This window comes from Callorhinus ursinus, unplaced genomic scaffold (genome assembly GCF_003265705.2).
Source record: "Callorhinus ursinus isolate GAN/ISIS: 27379988/994484 unplaced genomic scaffold, GSC_fseal_2.0 scaffold348, whole genome shotgun sequence".
Lineage (NCBI taxonomy): Eukaryota > Metazoa > Chordata > Mammalia > Carnivora > Otariidae > Callorhinus > Callorhinus ursinus.
Window position 1 is genome coordinate 17452 of NW_027397403.1, and position 16933 is coordinate 34384.

Consider the following 16933-nt stretch of genomic DNA (forward strand, 5'->3'; position numbering starts at 1 on the left):
ATTTCCTTAGTGGTTATAGGTCTGTTCAGGTTTTCTATTTCTTCCTGTTTCAGTTTTGGTAGTTGATACATCTCTAGGAATGCACCCATTTCTTCCAGGTTATCTAATTTGGTGGCATAGAGTTGCTCATCATATGTTCTTATAATTGTTTGTATTTCTTTGGTGTTGGTTGTGATCTCTCCTCTTTCATTCATGATTTTGTTGATTTGAGTCCTTTCTCTTTTCTTTTTGATCAGTCTGGCCACGGGTTTATCAATCTTGTTAATTCTTTCAAAGAACCAGCTCCTAGTTTTCTTGATCTGTTCTACTGTTCTTTTGGTTTCTATTTCCTTGATTTCTGCTCTGATCTTTATTATTTCTCTTCTCCTGCTGGGTTTAGGCTTTATTTGCTGTTATTTCTTCAGCTCCTTTAGGTGTAGGATTAGGTTGTGTATTTGAGACCTTTCTTGTTTCTTCAGAAAGGGTTGTATTGCTATATACTTTCCTCTCGGGACTGCCTTTGGTGTATCCCAAAGATTTTGAACAGTTGTGTTTTCATTTTCATTGGTTTCCATGAATTTTTTTAATTCTTCTTTAATTTCCTGGTTGACCCATTCATTCTTTAGTAGGATGCTCTTTAGCTTCCATGTATTTGAGTTCTTTCAACTTTCCTCTTGTGACTGAGTTCTAGTTTCAGGCATTGTGATCTGAAAATATGCAGGGAATAATCCCAATCTTTTGGTACCGGTTGAGACCTGATTTGTGACCTAGGATGTGATCAATTCTGGAGAATGTTCCATGGGCACTAGAGAAGAATGTGTATTCCGTTGCTTTGGATGGAATGTTCTGAATATGTCTGTGAAGTCCATTTGGTACAGTGTTTCATTTAAAGTCTTTATTTCCTTGTTGATCTTTTGCTTAGATGATCTGTCCATTTCAGTCAGGGGGGTGTTAAAGTCCCCCGCTATTATTGTATTGTTGTCAATGTGTTTCTTTGCTTTTGTTATTAATTGCCTTATATAATTGGCTGTTCCCATGTTCGGGGCATAGATATTTACAATTGTTACGTCTTCTTGTTGGATAGACCCTTTAAGTAGGATATAGTGTCCTTCTTCATCTCTTATTACAGTCTTTGATCTAAAATCTAATTTGTCTGATATAAGGATTGCTGCCCTAGCTTTCTTTTGGTGTCCATTAGCATGGTAAATGGCTTTCCACCCCCTCACTTTCAATGTGGGGGTGTCTTTGGGTCTAAAATGAGTCTCTTGCAGACAGCATATTGATGGGTCTTGTTTTTTAATCCAATCTGATAGCCTGTGCCTTTTGATTGGGGCATTGAGCCCATTTACATTCAGGGTAACTATTGAAAGGTATGAATTTAGTGCCATTGTATTGCCTGTAAGGTCACTGTTACTGTATATTGTCTGTGTTCCTTTCTGATCTTTGCTGCTTTTAGGTTCTCTCTTTGCTTAGAGGACCCCTTTCAATATTTCTTGGAGGGCTGGTTTCGTGTGTGCAAATTCCTTTAGTTTTTGTTTGTTCTGGAAGCTTTTTATCTCTCTTTCTATTTTCAGTGATAGCCTAGCTGGATATAGTATTCTTGGCTGCATATTTTTCTCCTTTAGTGCTCTGAAGATATCTTGCCAGTCCTTTCTGGCCTGCCAGGTCTCTGTGGATAGCTCTGTTGCCAATCTAATATTTCTACCATTGTAGGTTACATATCTCTTCTCGTGAGCTGCTTTCAGGATTTTCTCTTTGTCTCTGAGACTCGTAAGTTTTACTATTAGATGTCGGGGTGTTGACCTATTATTATTGATTTTGAGAGGGGTTCTCTGTGCCTCCTGGATTTTGATGCCTATTTCCTTCCTCACATTAGGGAAGTTCTCTGCTATAATTTGCTCCAATATACCTTCTGCCCCTCCCTCTCTTTCTTCTTCTTCTGGGATCCCAATTCTAATGTTGTTTCGTCTTATCGTATCACTTATCTCTCGAATTCTGCCCTCGTGATCCTGTAGTTGTTTCTCTCTCTTTTTCTCAGCCTCTTTATTTTCCATCATTTGTTCTTCTATATCACTGATTCTCTCTTTTGCCTGATTTATCATAGCAGTTAGTGCCCCCATTTTTGATTGCACCTCATCAATAGCCTTTTTGATTTTGACTTGGTTAGATTTTAGTTCTTTTATTTCTCCAGAAAGGGTTTCTCTAATAACTTCCACGCTTTTTTCAAGCCCAGCTAGTATCTTTAAAGTCATGATTCTGAACTCTAGGTCCGACGTCATACTAATGTCCGTATTGAGTAGGTCCCTGGCTGACGGTACTACCTCTTGTTCTTTTTGCTGAGGTGATTTTTTTCGTCTTGTCATTTTGTCCAGAGGAGAATAGATGAATGAGAGAACAAAATGCTAACAGGTTTACAACGTCCCCAGCAAATATACTCTATGCAGATCAGAAAATACCTGAAACAAGGGGAAAAGAAAGGGAAAGAAAGAAAAAAGAAAGAGAAAAAACAGAACAATGCAAAAAAAGCAGAATATGACCAAATATGATCGGGCTAGTGCATAGATCAGTGCCACACACTAGATTTTGGGCGTATTTTGGTCTGTTAGAAAAAAGTGCCTCCTAAAATTTTAAAGAAAGAAAGACATATATGTACAAAATAAGGGTTGATACAATGAAGGGATGGAAGATGACTATAAAGGTGAAAAGTGTAAAAGATTTTATAAAAGGGATTGATAAGATAAGTTGTTTGAAAAAAGAAAGAAGAAGATTTAAAAAAAAAAGAAAGAAAGAAGGGAGAGAATGTGATCAGGCAGGAGACTAGAACAAAGCCATACACTAGTGATTTAGGGTATATTTTGATCTGTTAGAAGAAAGTGTATCTCAAAATTTTAAAGAGAGAACAACTTATATATATATGCCAAAAATAAGGGTAACTACTATGAAGGGATAATATATGACTCTAAAAATGAAAAATAAAAAATGTTTTTTTTAAAAAAAGATTGATAAGATGTTGGTTGAAAAAGGGAAAAAGAAAAATTAAAAAAAAAACAGTTAAAAAATTAACTTGATGAACTAATGAATCATGGTAAAAAAAAGCCATGAATTCTATGTGCAGTATTCCTCTAGCGCTGGAGTTCTCCAGTTCTCCTTGATCGGTAAACTTGGTCTTGGCTTGCTGGCTGTTCGTGCTGATCTTCTGGGGGAGGGGCCTATTGCCGTGTTTTCCAAATGTCTTTGCCGGAGGCTGAATTGTCCCGTCCTTGTCGGTCTGGGCTAAGCAAGCTGCTCGGGTTTGCTCTCAGGAGCTTTTGTTCCCTGCAAGCTCTCGGTACAGCTTTGGAGGACCAGGGCGAAAATGGTGGCCTCCCAATCTCCACCTGGAGGAGCTGAGAACTCAGGGACCCGCTCCTCAGTGCGCCCCCAGAGAAAGGCAGTCACTCCCCTCTCCCCGGTCTCTGGCCGCACTCCGTGCTCACCCGGCCTGTGACCGAGCGTTTGTATCTCTGGCACCCGACCCCGTGTGGAGTCTCCAAACCCAGCAGATCCCTGCGGTGCGTTCCTGCACCACTCCTCCCGGGGGAGAAAGGGGAGTCTCCCCGGCTCTGCTGCTTGTTGGGTCCCTGCTGGAGGAGCAGTGGCCCGACTGGGCCGCGGATCACAGTTTATGGCAACCCCGAGCTGAGAGTCTGCGCCTCAGCTCCATCTCTGCAGCCGACTTCCCCGCTCTGATACCTGGGAGCTCTGCGGCACTCAGGTACCCCCGGTCTTTCTGTGACCCCAAGGGTCCTGAGACCACACTGTCCCGGGAGGATTCCACCCCACGCTTAGCCACTGCACCAATGTCCCTCAGCGGAGCCAACTTCTAAAAGGTCCGATTTTGTGCTCCGCGGCTCTATTACTTGCCGGAAGTGGCCGACGGAGGACCCCTCCCTCACCATCTATCCTCCCGAATATCGCCTCGCATTCACTTCTCCGCACGTCCTACTTTCCAGTAAGTGGTCGCTTCTCTGTTCAGAGAGTTGTTGCTACTCTCCTCTTCGATCTCCTGTTGAGTTCGTAGGTGTTCAGAATGGTTTGATCCCTATTCAGCTGAATTCCTGAGACCAGATGAAATCTAGGTCTCCTACTCCTCCGCCATCTTGTTCCACCCCCCTATCTCTTTGAGTTTTACCTGTCACAAATATCCTCAGCTAATCTATCTTCTGTCTAAAGTTGGTGTAAACCACTTTGATTAAACAGAGTTCCTCAATTTTGTAGTCAATCTCTTGTTGACTACATACTTTGCATACTTTGGAGTCCTGTTTAAGAAAACGTGTCCCTCTCCAGCACCATGAAATATTCTCTCATTTCTTGTGATATTCAGTTTGAGATTAGAGTCCATGCTGACCCTGCATTAGCGTGTCTGGACTTCTGTGAACTCATCCATCCCTCAGTCTCTCTTTTGTTTGCTCCTTGCACTTGTACATACAATCCCTGCAGCAGAATCAGAACACAGAGCAGGGTGGTAGAGACTTTATCAGTTACTGGGGAAATGAAGAAGTGAGTTGTATTGATTTGACACGGAATTCAGTAAGAAATGCGACTGGGTGCTAGCGGAGAAGTGAACGAGTGGAGAACGCTAATGATGTTCCTTCCTGATGAGCTTACATTGAGTACAGTTACATAGCAGGAAAAAAAAAGTAATCGAAGGAAAGATATTAAGAATTCCCTTGTATAGGCATTGGGCCAGTGAGTGGACATTTCTATATGATCTATTAATTTTATGCTCCTATAAACATAAACTTGTTAGAGGAAAAGTGACCAGAAAATGTGCCTGGTATGAGAAGTAATTGCTGATTATGAAGGTTGTCAGATTTTTGGTGATATGTAGTTGTTAGTACTAAATTGCATCTCGTGTCAGTCTGTAAACTTAATGAGTACCAAAATGTAAAATGCCTCCTCTTCCAGGAAGCTCACTCTGACTACAGGGCGTGTGTGTGTGTGTGGGGGGGGTGATTTGCTAACCAATACTGACTCTGCAGCTGTGTTAATACTTACACAGCTTCACACCCGATGTCCCCTAACCCCATTCTGTCAGTCAGGCTCCTGTTGGCATCACTCTGGGCAGGTGTCATGTTGCTAGGAACCCTAGTTGGGGGATGAGGGACAAGGTCCTGTGGGATGATCTCTGGGCTCCCAACCACTAGGGGGAGCCCCGCCTCTGCATTTCAGGGGTCCCTTCTGTGGGGAGAGGGCCTTTGCATGTTGCACCTAGTGGGGGACAAAACTTAGGTTCCCAGCACACTAGCCTGCTAGACCCTGGGAGGAGGGAGAGCATCAGGAGCCAGGGAGGGATCGGGCGCCACGAAGAAGCCCACGTTGGCCCAGTGCGCGTTCAGGGGCCGGAGACAGAGTGATGTGGGCAGGAGCTGGGCCTGGCTGAGCTATTCCAGGCATTGGGAACTTCTGCCTCAGACAGGTGTCTTTGGGGGCAGATGTCTTCCCCACATAAAATGTCTAATTCGAATGGGTCTGGATTATGTGTCTGTCAGCTGACGACAGCAGTGACCAGTGCCTTTTACTCCCAAAGTGATCCTGTCACATGTCCAGCCTCCCACGTGTTCTGTACCATCACTGTCTATAATGGTGAAGCCTTGTTTTCCAGTGTGAGCTCCCAGAAACTGCATTTCCCTCTCCTGGTCACATCAGTCCTTTCAGCTTTTCTCTTAGGGGCTTTAGGCTGTGTGCTCCCCATCACTCCATGCCTCCACGCCTGGATGGAGACATGGTTCCTGGATCTCAAAGTGTCACCTCAAGAGGCAGACGAGGAACCAGTAAGTGTCTCCCCAGGTTAGGCTCCTAAGACTGGCTAGGGACCAAGCTAGAAGGAAGACCCTGAAAATGCTGATTGGAATAGAGCCCCACTCGGGGGTGAGGTGGATCTCGGGTCTCCATTCTTCAGCGGGCCCAGCAGAAATCCAGAGCAAGTGGAGGAGAGGATGGGGAGAGAACATGGCTCCTCTCTCGAGCTGTCAGGCCAGGCTTCCCTAGAAGATAGCGTGAGCCCTGGGGAAAAGCACATTCCAACACCAGAAACAGCCAGCACCTCTCTGTCCCTGGGATCACAGTCCTGGGACCCTGTGCACTTTGTGTGAACAGCCTGGTTCCTCAGGGACAGAGAGATGAAAACCAGTCAGGCTGAGCTGAGACAGCAACTCTAAGAGTCAGAGACCATCCAGGGTCTCCCGTGGCCACAACAGAGCAGGTGGTGGCTTTGAGGGGCCACCATCAGCACAGGTGGTGCCTGGAGTGGGATGAGTTGTGAGTGAGGGAGGAACATGGAGTGCGGGTGGAGGGAGACAGCCAGCCAGACAAATGCTCAGTCACCTCAGGCTTCTCCCACCCTCCTGGGAGGAGCAGAGGGATTCCTAGTGCTGTGGGATCCTGAGCCTTGCCAGGGGTTGTCATCACTTGTGGGCTTTGAGTCCCCTGGATACTGACTAGGAAGCCCCATGATGGACTGAGTTGCATGGTTCATTATTGGGCTGTAATTCTTCTCTGCATGATGGCCTGAGTGGATGCCCAGGGGCCACCACTGCCCTCTTGTTGATGACATGATCAAGACTCAATGCAGAGCTCCAGCCCTTTTCAACACATACTGTTTTTATACCCTGTCAGCATCTGGCTCAGTTTGCCCTGCCTAATAGGAACAGAAGGTCTTATGTCCTAGAGAAAGTTAAGCAAGATTATAAAGTAAAGGATCAGTGGAGAAAATTCCTTGTAAATGGTTTTATTTTGGGTAATCTAATTTACAGAGCAGAAATCTACAGAACAGAATTACTATTCAAGAGTGATTGTAAATCACCAGAATCAGATCAAGATAGGTCTTCTATCCTGTGCTCTCTGTTCTTCTCTGAAAACCTATCCTGGAGCATCGGCAGAGAGAACTAATGGAAGTTGCTTCTGTAATTGTGTGTCAACATCAAATTGAGCTTGGTTGTAAGCATATCACCTATTGATGTGACTGAGGCTTGAATGCTTTTGTGATTCAACCAAATTTAAGGGAAATAATACAGCAGAACACAGGATGAATGAAACACCAAGAGCACCTGGCTCCTGGGATGAGGCTGCTGCTTCCTCCAGCTTCTCCCAGTGTTACCCGCCCTGGGGCCCTGAGCCTCACCTTGATGGTCCCTCTCATCATGTGTGAGTGTGCTGAGCTCTCACGTTGGGTTTCCTCTCTGTTTCTATCCTCTTTTAATTCCCTCCTTTTGGGTGAGCACTGTTTTAGTGAATAAGTATTTCTTCATCATCTTTATAATGCTTTACACATTTATAAAAGGATATCCATTTTTTATACTTTACAATTGACATTTCTCTAACAAAAGGCATGCTATAGGCCATTTGTCTGACCTGACCAGGGTTTTTTATTTGCTTTGTGCTTTAGTTTTGATGATGTTGCTAATTTCTGCAGGGAGGAGGTATTCTCAGGGCAAGATGCCATAAATACTTAGACAAAGATTCCTGTGGGTAACAGGCAAGTTTTCAAATTAGTTGGAATCTGTCCTGTTAGCACTGGTTCATAGTTTATTAACAATACAAGTTTTGGTTGAAAGATTGTCAAAGAACATTTTTTTTTTTTGCTAAGTTTTATCAAGCTCCTGAATCTGCGCTGGTAAAAAATGGGATTGTTGGGGCACCTGGGTGGCTCAGTTGGTTAAGCATCGCCATCAGCTCAGTTCATGATCCCAGAGTCTGGGATCAAGCCCCCGTCAGGCTCCCTGCCCATTGGGGAGCCTGCTTCTCCCTCTCCCTCTGCCTGCCGCTCTGCCTACTTGTGCTCTCTCTATCTCTCTGTCAAATAAATAAATAAAATCTTTTTTAAAAATGGAATTGTCATCTGTGTTTTCCTCTATCATACAAAAGCTCGGCCCTCCCTCCCGCTCTTTCGCTCCCTCTACTCTCAAAACACTGAGCAGACATTGAACACAGCAGACACTAAGGATACGACAGTAACTGAGACGTGGTCTTGCTGTGGGACCCGTGGTGAGACCCAGAGTATAAAATAAATGTACCCGAGGGCCACAGACCCTGTGACGTGCGATGTGCATCTCAGAAGACAGGCAGAGCAGGGGAAGGGTCTTGATGCTCTCTTATTCCCTGCCACTCCCTCACCTGACCGTCCTCCAGGACCCCTCTGTGTGAGGAGGGATCTCTGTCCACCCGGTTGCCAATGACAGAGATCAGAGCCTCCCTGGACACCTGCCCTTTCTCAGGGCTCCCATCCCATTGCTTACCTGCCATTTCCATCCTCTGTATTCCTGCCTCCTGGGTCTCATGCATTGTACCACCTCCTTTCTCCTCCACATTCAGCCTTTCCTGCTGTGGTTCCTGCACCAGCCTCCTGTGTCCCTGCCTCAGTCTGCCTCTCCCAGCCCGACCAGAGAGCCATGTGACATAGAACACTTGCATTGCTCCATGGGTTCCTCAATCTACTCTAGGAGGTGAAAGTCTCATTATTCTTGTTTCAGAGATGAGCAGATTGAAGCACAGAAAAAGGAATACCTTGTGCAAGATCATACAAATAATAAGAGGTGGAGCTAGGAATCGAACCCTGGCTCAGTGTTAGAGTTCACACTCACAGCTAACCCATGTACAGCCTTTCAGTATTAATGGGAAGGCTGCATTGATTATCATCTTCTCCTGCCCCAAAGCATTCAGTAGTGGAAAGTATTAAGGAAGTCATGGATCCTTAGCCTGGTAGAAAGCACCATTTTTTCCTATCCTAATCCAGTTGCCCAACCTCTCAGTACTGTCTCCTTGTGTTCTCCTCTTAACTTTTCTGAAAATGTTGCGTACTCCATCCATCAGGCCATTGCTCAGCTTGCTTTCCTATCCTTCACACTGTTGCTCTGCATTCCTACGCTCCACTCACAGGAGAGAAGGCTTCTCCCACCGCACCCCCACCTGCTGGCTGCTGGGAGGGTGTTCTCTGCATCTCCTCAGGGACTCTCCCCAAACCCTGTCATCTGTGCTGGCTGCACTGCCCTCAGCCCTGACCTGGCCTGTTTCTACCACTGGGATTGCAGACTGAGTTAGAGACTGCATTATTTTATTCCCAGCATCGAGCTCAGTAAGTAAGGACAAACATACACACACACACACACACACACACACACACACACACACACACGATAGTAGAGCAGATTCCAGGCAGAAAAACTCATGTGAGTGATCAGAGGCACTACAGTGTGAGATCAAATTGGGGGAATTCCAAGTAACTTGATATTCTGGACTCGGTATTGGATCTAAAAGCAGGTTAAAACACAAAAGAATTGAGTTAGATGAAATACAGATATGAATTAGCAGAAAATGTATTTCTCAGCCAGCAGTATCTCAAATAGTATTAAACTTTTGCATACCTCATTATGAGGGTTATTTCATGGAGAGTTTTTGTATGTCAAAGTACTTGTTTTTGAAAGAAAGGAAGTTCACATTTTCTTTCATGTTTTGAATAGCTCTTATTTTCTAAGACTAATAAAATCTCAGAAATAATGTGTTTACTTAATAACAAGAAGTTCAGAGCAGCAGGATAATAATAACAGGAGGAATACCTCCCTAGATATTCTTCATCAAGCTTTCTAGTTCTGAATCTATTGGCTTCCTGTCTCTGACTTTTACCCCTACACAGTAGTGGTTGGGAGCATTACCATTTGATTGGTTTATGGAGTTCAACTAAAACATTTTCACATGTTTTTTGTGAGTAACTGCTTTTTTCAAGATAAAATGCAGGTAAGTATTAGAAAAGAGTGTTTGAAAACTCCTTTCCTTAATCCAAAGATTCTTTCCTATGTTTTCTTCTAGAAGATTTTATAGTGTTAACTCTACCATTAAGTTTATGATCCATCATGAATTAATTTTCATGTATGGAGGAGGTAAGGAATTAAGTTTATTCTTCTTTCTTCAGATATCCAGTTGTAGCTGAAGCATTTGTTGAAAAGACTAGTCATCTTGCACTGAATTAACTCATTTATCAAAATCCAATTGACTGTAAACACAAAAGATTATTTCTGGACTCTCAGTTCTTTTCCAGTGACCTCTGTGTTTCTTTGCACCAACAGCACACTGGCCTTATTAGTGTAACTTGATCTTTCTGCAGTTTTGAAATCAGATGTTGTAAGACCTTGCTTGAAAGGCCTGCCCTGCTGTCCCCAGGACCTCATGTGTCAGTGATAAAGCTTTCCACACCCTCTGTGTGTGCAGCAACATCAGTCTCATCATCCAGATCAAATTTTGGGTGTGCCCCTCCCCCCACTGCTTCTGCAGGGTGAACACATCAGTTCTCCAACTTTGTTTTTTTTATTCAAAATTATTATGTCTAATCTAGGTGTTTTGGGTTTTCATGTTAATTTTAGTACAAGCTTGTTAATTTGTGCCCAAAATGCCTGTTGCATTGAATCTTTAATGATTTTGGTAAGAATTGTCTTCTAATCCATAAACATGGATCCTCTCTGCATTTATTTAGATATTCTTTAATTTTTCTCTGCATTGTTTTGTAATTTTCAACATACAAGATTTGGTCTTTTGTTAAATTAATTCCTAAATGTTTCATTCTTTTTGGTTCTCTTGTAAATGGAATTGTTTCCTAAATTTCATTTTCAAGTTGTACGTACTAGTGTATAGAAATCCAACTGATACTCTGTACATTGAATGTGTACCTTGTGATGATGCTGACCATGTTTATGAGTTCTTCTTTTGGTTTCGTGTACATGTAGATCCTATGCAATTATTTACAAACAGAATCATGTCATCTGTGGATGAAGACATTTTTACATTTGGTTTTCAATCTGCTAGAGATATTTATATTTTTTCTAGTTGCACTGTCTAGAACCTGTATTACCATGTTGAATAAAAGTGTCAAGAGCAGATATCCTTGTCTTGTTCCTGGTCTTTGGGGAAAAGCATTCACTGTTTCAACATTAAGTATGATGTCTGCTATGGGTTTTCACAGATGCCCTTTATAAGGTTGAAGAAGTTCCCCTGTATTGAGATTGTTTCTTCTGCCAGTGGGAATATTCCTTGAAGTGCTCTAGTGAATAGTTCACTTCAGATTAAAACTTTTCTATTCTAGATTTTATTTCCTTTAAATATAGGTTCTGTTTTGTAAGTTTGGAATACTTCATTAGAATATCTATTTGTTAGTGAGAGGAAAAGATGGAGGAAGAGTAGGGGACCCTATTCCAACCAGTCCATGGAATTGAGCTGGATATCCACCACTCCGAGCACCCAGGAAATCAGCCTGAGATGTAAGAAGATCTGGATCTCTACAAACAGAATATTGCAGGTGGTTGGTTTTGAGGTAGGAGGCAGGGAGCCGTGATTCCACGTGCACATATCAGAGCATAAATGGAAGGGGGAGGGAGCCAAGCTGTCAGGATCCTACACCACGGGTAGGCGATAGCCTCCCGTGCTGGGAACAGGGCACAGACTCGTAGACTGGTAGTAGCAGAGAAAGGAGTTTAGGGCAGCCCCTCCTGGACTGAAACCTGGAGTGGAGGGGCCGCACATGTGAAATGGGGGCGCTGGTGGTTTTAGAAGCACAAAGGGCAAACACGTGCCCCGACCTGGAGGTGAGGACTGGGAGCCCTGCTGAGGGGTGCACAACCCAGGACACTGCAGTATATAGCAGCACAGACAGAAACAGAGATAGTGTGGCCTGGGGTGCTCACTGAAAAACAGACTGCAATCTCTCTGTTCTGAGGCAGAGGGTTGGAAACTATCTCTTCTTCTTCTTCTTCTTCTTCTTCTTCTTCTTCTTCTTCTTCTTCTTCTTCTTCTTCTTCTTCTCCTTCTTCTTCCCTTCTTCTTCTTCTTCTTCTTCTTCTTCTTCTTCTTCTTCTTCTTCTTCTTCTTTTCTTTTCTTCTTCTTCTTCTTTTGTGATTGGAAATACTCATATTTTGTACTTTATTTCTTAACCATATCATTTTCCCCCTAACTTTTCTTTAAAAGATGTCCTTATTCTTGTTTGGCCCCCCTAACCACAAACCTTCCCTGACCCTTCATGTCCCAATTTAAAATTTTATTCACTAGTCTATACACATTACAATAAGGCCCATCTCTTAAATGGGTGGAGTAAGAAGTCATCCATATGCACAAGCACAAGGAAAAGGCTCATTTTCTCCTCCACTGACTGCTCATGCTGCCTAAAATTTCGCTGGCAAGCTCCATGTTGAAGTTTGAGGAGTCTCCAGTTAAAATGTGAATATCCCTGATGTGTTAACATCAAATCTCTTAGCCATTAATGCCTTAGCTTCAACATGCTTAGTAAACCAAAATTACTCCTTTCCTAAGAAGGCTCTGAGGAAATGAGAGAGTATGTAAGTCATGAGAAGGGAAAGACAGAGAAGACCAGATCCAGAATGGACATACAACTGGAGCCAGGGAAGCAAGAATTGGGATGACAACAGGAGCTCAGAACAAGCCCATGGGGTGGGGGTGGGGGGACAGTAAGAGAATAACAACCAACTTGTTAGAACACCTTGCCATTTATAAGGTGATTACACATATTACATTTTGCCTCCACTGCCAAACACACAGGGACACTGGTCCAGATCAGGGAGCAATGAAGAAGAATCCAACTAAGGTGGGTTTTAAAGGGGCAAAAATGCTTTGAAACATGAAAAAGAAAAAAACAAAGGGGAAAGAGGGAATGTCATTTAGAATGGATGGAGAGATGCAGAGTTCCAAGGCTGGCAGAAACTGAAAGAATATGTGACCACTAAACTGGCCCTGCAAGAAATATTAAGGGGGGGGTTCTTAAAAGGAGAAAGACCCAAAGAGTGCTATAGAAAAGGAATGTACAGGGACAATCTATAGAAACAACATCTTCACAGGCAACATGATGACAATTAATTCATATCTTTCAATAATCACTCTCAACATGAATGGCCTAAATGCTCCCATAAAACAGCACAGGGTTGCAGATTGGATAAAAAGACAGGACCCATCCATATGCTGTCTACAAGAGACTCATTTTGAACCTAAATGTACATCCAGACTGAAAGTGAAAGGATGGAGAACCATCTTTCATGCCAATGGATCTCCAAAGAAAGCTGGGGTAGCAATTCTCATATCAGACAAATTAGATTTTAACATAAAGACTGTAGTTAGAGACACAGAAGGACATTATATCATTCTTAAGTGGTCTATCCAACAAGAATATCTAACAACTGTAAATATCTATGCCCCCAACAGGGGAGCAGCCATCTACATAAGCCAACTGTTAACCAAAATAAAGAGTCATATGGATAATAATATGTTAATAGTAGGAGATCTCAATACTCCACTCTTAGCAATAGACAGATCATCTAAGCAGAAAATCAACAAAGAAACAAGAGCTATGAATGACACACTGGACCAGATGGACCTCATAGATATATACAGAACATTACACCCTAAAACGACAGAATACTCATTCTTCTTGAGTGCACATGGAACTTTTTCCAGAATAGCCCACGTGCTGGGTCATAAATCACGTCTCAACTGATATCAAAAGATTGAGATTTATCTCTGCATATTCTCAGGCCATAATGCTTTAAAACAGGAACTCAATCACAAGAAAAAAATTGGAAGAAATTCAAACACTTGGAAGCTAAAGACCACTCTGCACAAGAATGTTTGGGTCAACCAGGAAATCAAAGGAGAACTTAAACAATTCATGGAAACTAATGAGAATGAAAACACATCAGTCCAAAATTAATGGGATACTGCAAGGGAGTCCTAAGGGGGAAATACATCGCCATCCAAGCCTCACTCAAAAAAATAGAAAAATCCCGAATTCACCAACTAACGCTACACCTTAAAGAACTAGAGAAAAAGCAACAAACGATGCCTAAGCCACACTTTTAGAAGAGAAATAATTAAGATTAGAGCAGAGATCAATGAATTAGAAACCAGAAACACAGCAGATCAGATTAACGAAACTAGAAGCCGGTTCTATGAAAAAATTAATAAGACCGATAAACCACTGGCCAGACTTATCCAAAAGAAAAGAGAAAGGATCCAAATTAATAAGATTACAAATGAAAGGGGAGAGATCACGACTAACACCAAGGAAATAGAAACAATTATTAGAAATTATTATCAACAACTATATGCCAATAAATTGAGCAACCTGGAAGAAATGGATGCCTTCTTGGGGACCCTTAAACTGCCAAGACTGAAACAGGAAGAAATTGACAATCTGAATAGACCAATAACCAGTAACGAGATTGAAGGAGTGATCAAAATCTTCCCAAAAAACAAGACTCCAGGACCTGATGGATTCCCTGGGGAATTCTACCAAACATTCAAAGAAGAAATCATACCTATTCTACTGAAGCTGTTTCAAAAAATAGAAATAGAAGTAAAGCTTCCAGACTCATTCTATGAGGCCAGCATTACCTTAATTCCCAAACTAGGCAAAGACCCCATCAAAAAGGAGAATTTCAGACCGATATCCCTGATGAATATGGGCTCCAAAATTCTCAAAAAAATCCTAGCTAATAGGATCCAACAATACATTAAAAGGATCATCCACCACGACCAAGTGGGATTTATCCCCAGGAGGCAAGGGTGGTTCAACATTCGCAAATCAATCAATGTGATAGAACACATTAATAAGAGAAAAGAGAAGAACCATATGGTCCTCACAATTGATGCAGAAAAATCATTTGAAAAGATACAGCATCCTTTCCTGATTAAAATTCTTCAGAGTATAGGAATAGAGGGAACATTCCTCAAGTTCATAAAATCCATCTATGAAAAACGCACAGTGAGTATCATTCTCAATGGGGATAAGCTGAGAGACTTTCCCTTAAGATTACGAACACATCAAAGATGCCCACTCTCACCACTATTGTTCAACATAGTATAGAAGTCCTAGCAACAGCAATCAGACAAAAGAAAGAAATAAAAGTTATTCAAATTAGCAAAGAAGAAGTCAATCTCTCTCTTTTCACAGATGACATGATACTATATGTGGAAAACCCAAAAGACTCCACCCCGAAATTTTAGAACTCATACAGCAATTCAGTAATGTGGCAGGATACAAAATCAATGCACAGAAATCAGTTGCTTTCTTATACACTAACAATGCAACTGTAGAAAGAGAAATTATTCCATTTATGATAGCACCAAAAACCATAAGATACCTTGGAATAAACCTAACCAAAGAGGTAAACAATCTATACTCTAGGAACTATGGAACACTCATGAAAGAAATTGAAGAAGACACAAAAAGATGGAAAAACATTCCATGCTCATGGATCGGAAGAATAAACTGTTAACATGTCTATGCTACTCAGAGCAATCTATACCTTCAACATCACCCTGATCAAAATTCCAATGACATTTTTCAAAGTGCTGGAGCAAACAGTCCTAAAATTTGTATGGAATCAGAAAAGACCCTGAATTGCCAAGGAAATGTTGAAAAAGAAAAACAAAGCGGGGGGCATCACGTTGCCCGATTTCAAGCTATATTACAAAGCTGTGATCACCAAGACAGCATGGTACTGGCACAAAAACAGACACATAGACCAATGGAACAGAATAGAGAGCCCAGATATGGACCCTCAACTCTATGGTCAAATAATCTCCGACAAAGCAGGAAAAAATATGCAATGGAAAAAAGACAGTCTCTTCAATAAATGGTGCTGGGAAAATTGGACAGTCACATGCAGAAGAATGAAACACGACCATTCTCTAACACCATACACAGAGGTAAACTCAAAATGGATGAAAGACCTCAATGTGAGAAAGGAATCCATCAACATCCTAGAGGAGAACACAGGAATTAACCTCTTTGACATCAGCCACAGCACCTTCTTTCAAGATACAGCTCCAAAAGCTAGTGAAACAAAAGCAAAAATGAACTTTTGGGACTTCATCAAGAAAAAAAACTTTTGCACACCAAAGGAAACAGTCAACAAAACAAAAAGGCAACCCACAGAATGGGAGAAGATATTTGCAAATGACACCACAGATAAAGGGCTGGTAACCAAGATCTATAAAGAACTTCTCAAACACAACACCCAAAAAACAAATAATCAAGTCAAAAAATGGGCAGAAGACGTGAAAAACATTTCTCTGAAGAAGACATACAAATGGCTAACAGACACAGGAAAATATGTTCATCATCATTAGGCATCAGGGAAATTCAAATCAAAACCACATTGCGATACCACCTTACACCAGTTAGAATGGCAAAAATGGACAGGGAAAGAAACAACAAATGTTGGAGAGGTTGTGGAGAAAGGGGAACCCTGTTACACTGTTGGTGGGAAAGAAAGTTGGTACAGCCACTTTGGAAAACAGTGTGGAGGTGCCTCAAAAAAATTAAAAATCGAGCTACCTTATGACCCAACAATTGCACTCCTGGGTATTTACCCCAAAGACACAGATGTAGTGAAAAGAAGGGCCATATGCACCCCAGTGTTCATAGAAGAAATGTCTGCAATAGCCAAATTGTGGAAAGAGCCAGGATGCCCTTCAACAGATGAATGCGTAAAGAAGATGTGGTCCATATATACAGTGGAATATTACTCAGCCATCAGAAAGGATGAATACCCGGGGGGCGGAGCAAGATGGCGGAGGAGTAGGAGACCTAGATTTCGTCTGGTCTCAGGAATTCAGCTGAATAGGGATCAAACCAATCTGAACACCTACGAACTCAACAGGAGATCGAACAGGAGAGTAGCAACAACTCTCTGAACAGAGAAGCGACCACTTACTGGAAGGTAGGGCGTGCGGAGAAGTGAATCCGAGGCGATATTCGGGAGGATAGACGGCGGGGGAGGGGCCTCCGCCGGCCGCTTCTGGCAAGTGATAGAGCCGCGGAGCACAAAATCGGACCTTTTAGAAGTCGGCTCGGCGGAGGGACGTCGCTGCAGTGGCTAAGCGGGGGGTGGAATCCTCCCAGGACATTGTGGTCTCAGG

General features: G+C 42.5%; 1 pseudogene; it reads right to left on the reverse strand.

Moving 5' to 3' along the window:
• The window catches only part of LOC112818586 (annexin A3 pseudogene), a 21656-nt pseudogene extending 13355 nt beyond the window's left edge, over positions 1-8301 (reverse strand).
• Positions 8302-16933: the final 8632 nt, after the last annotated feature.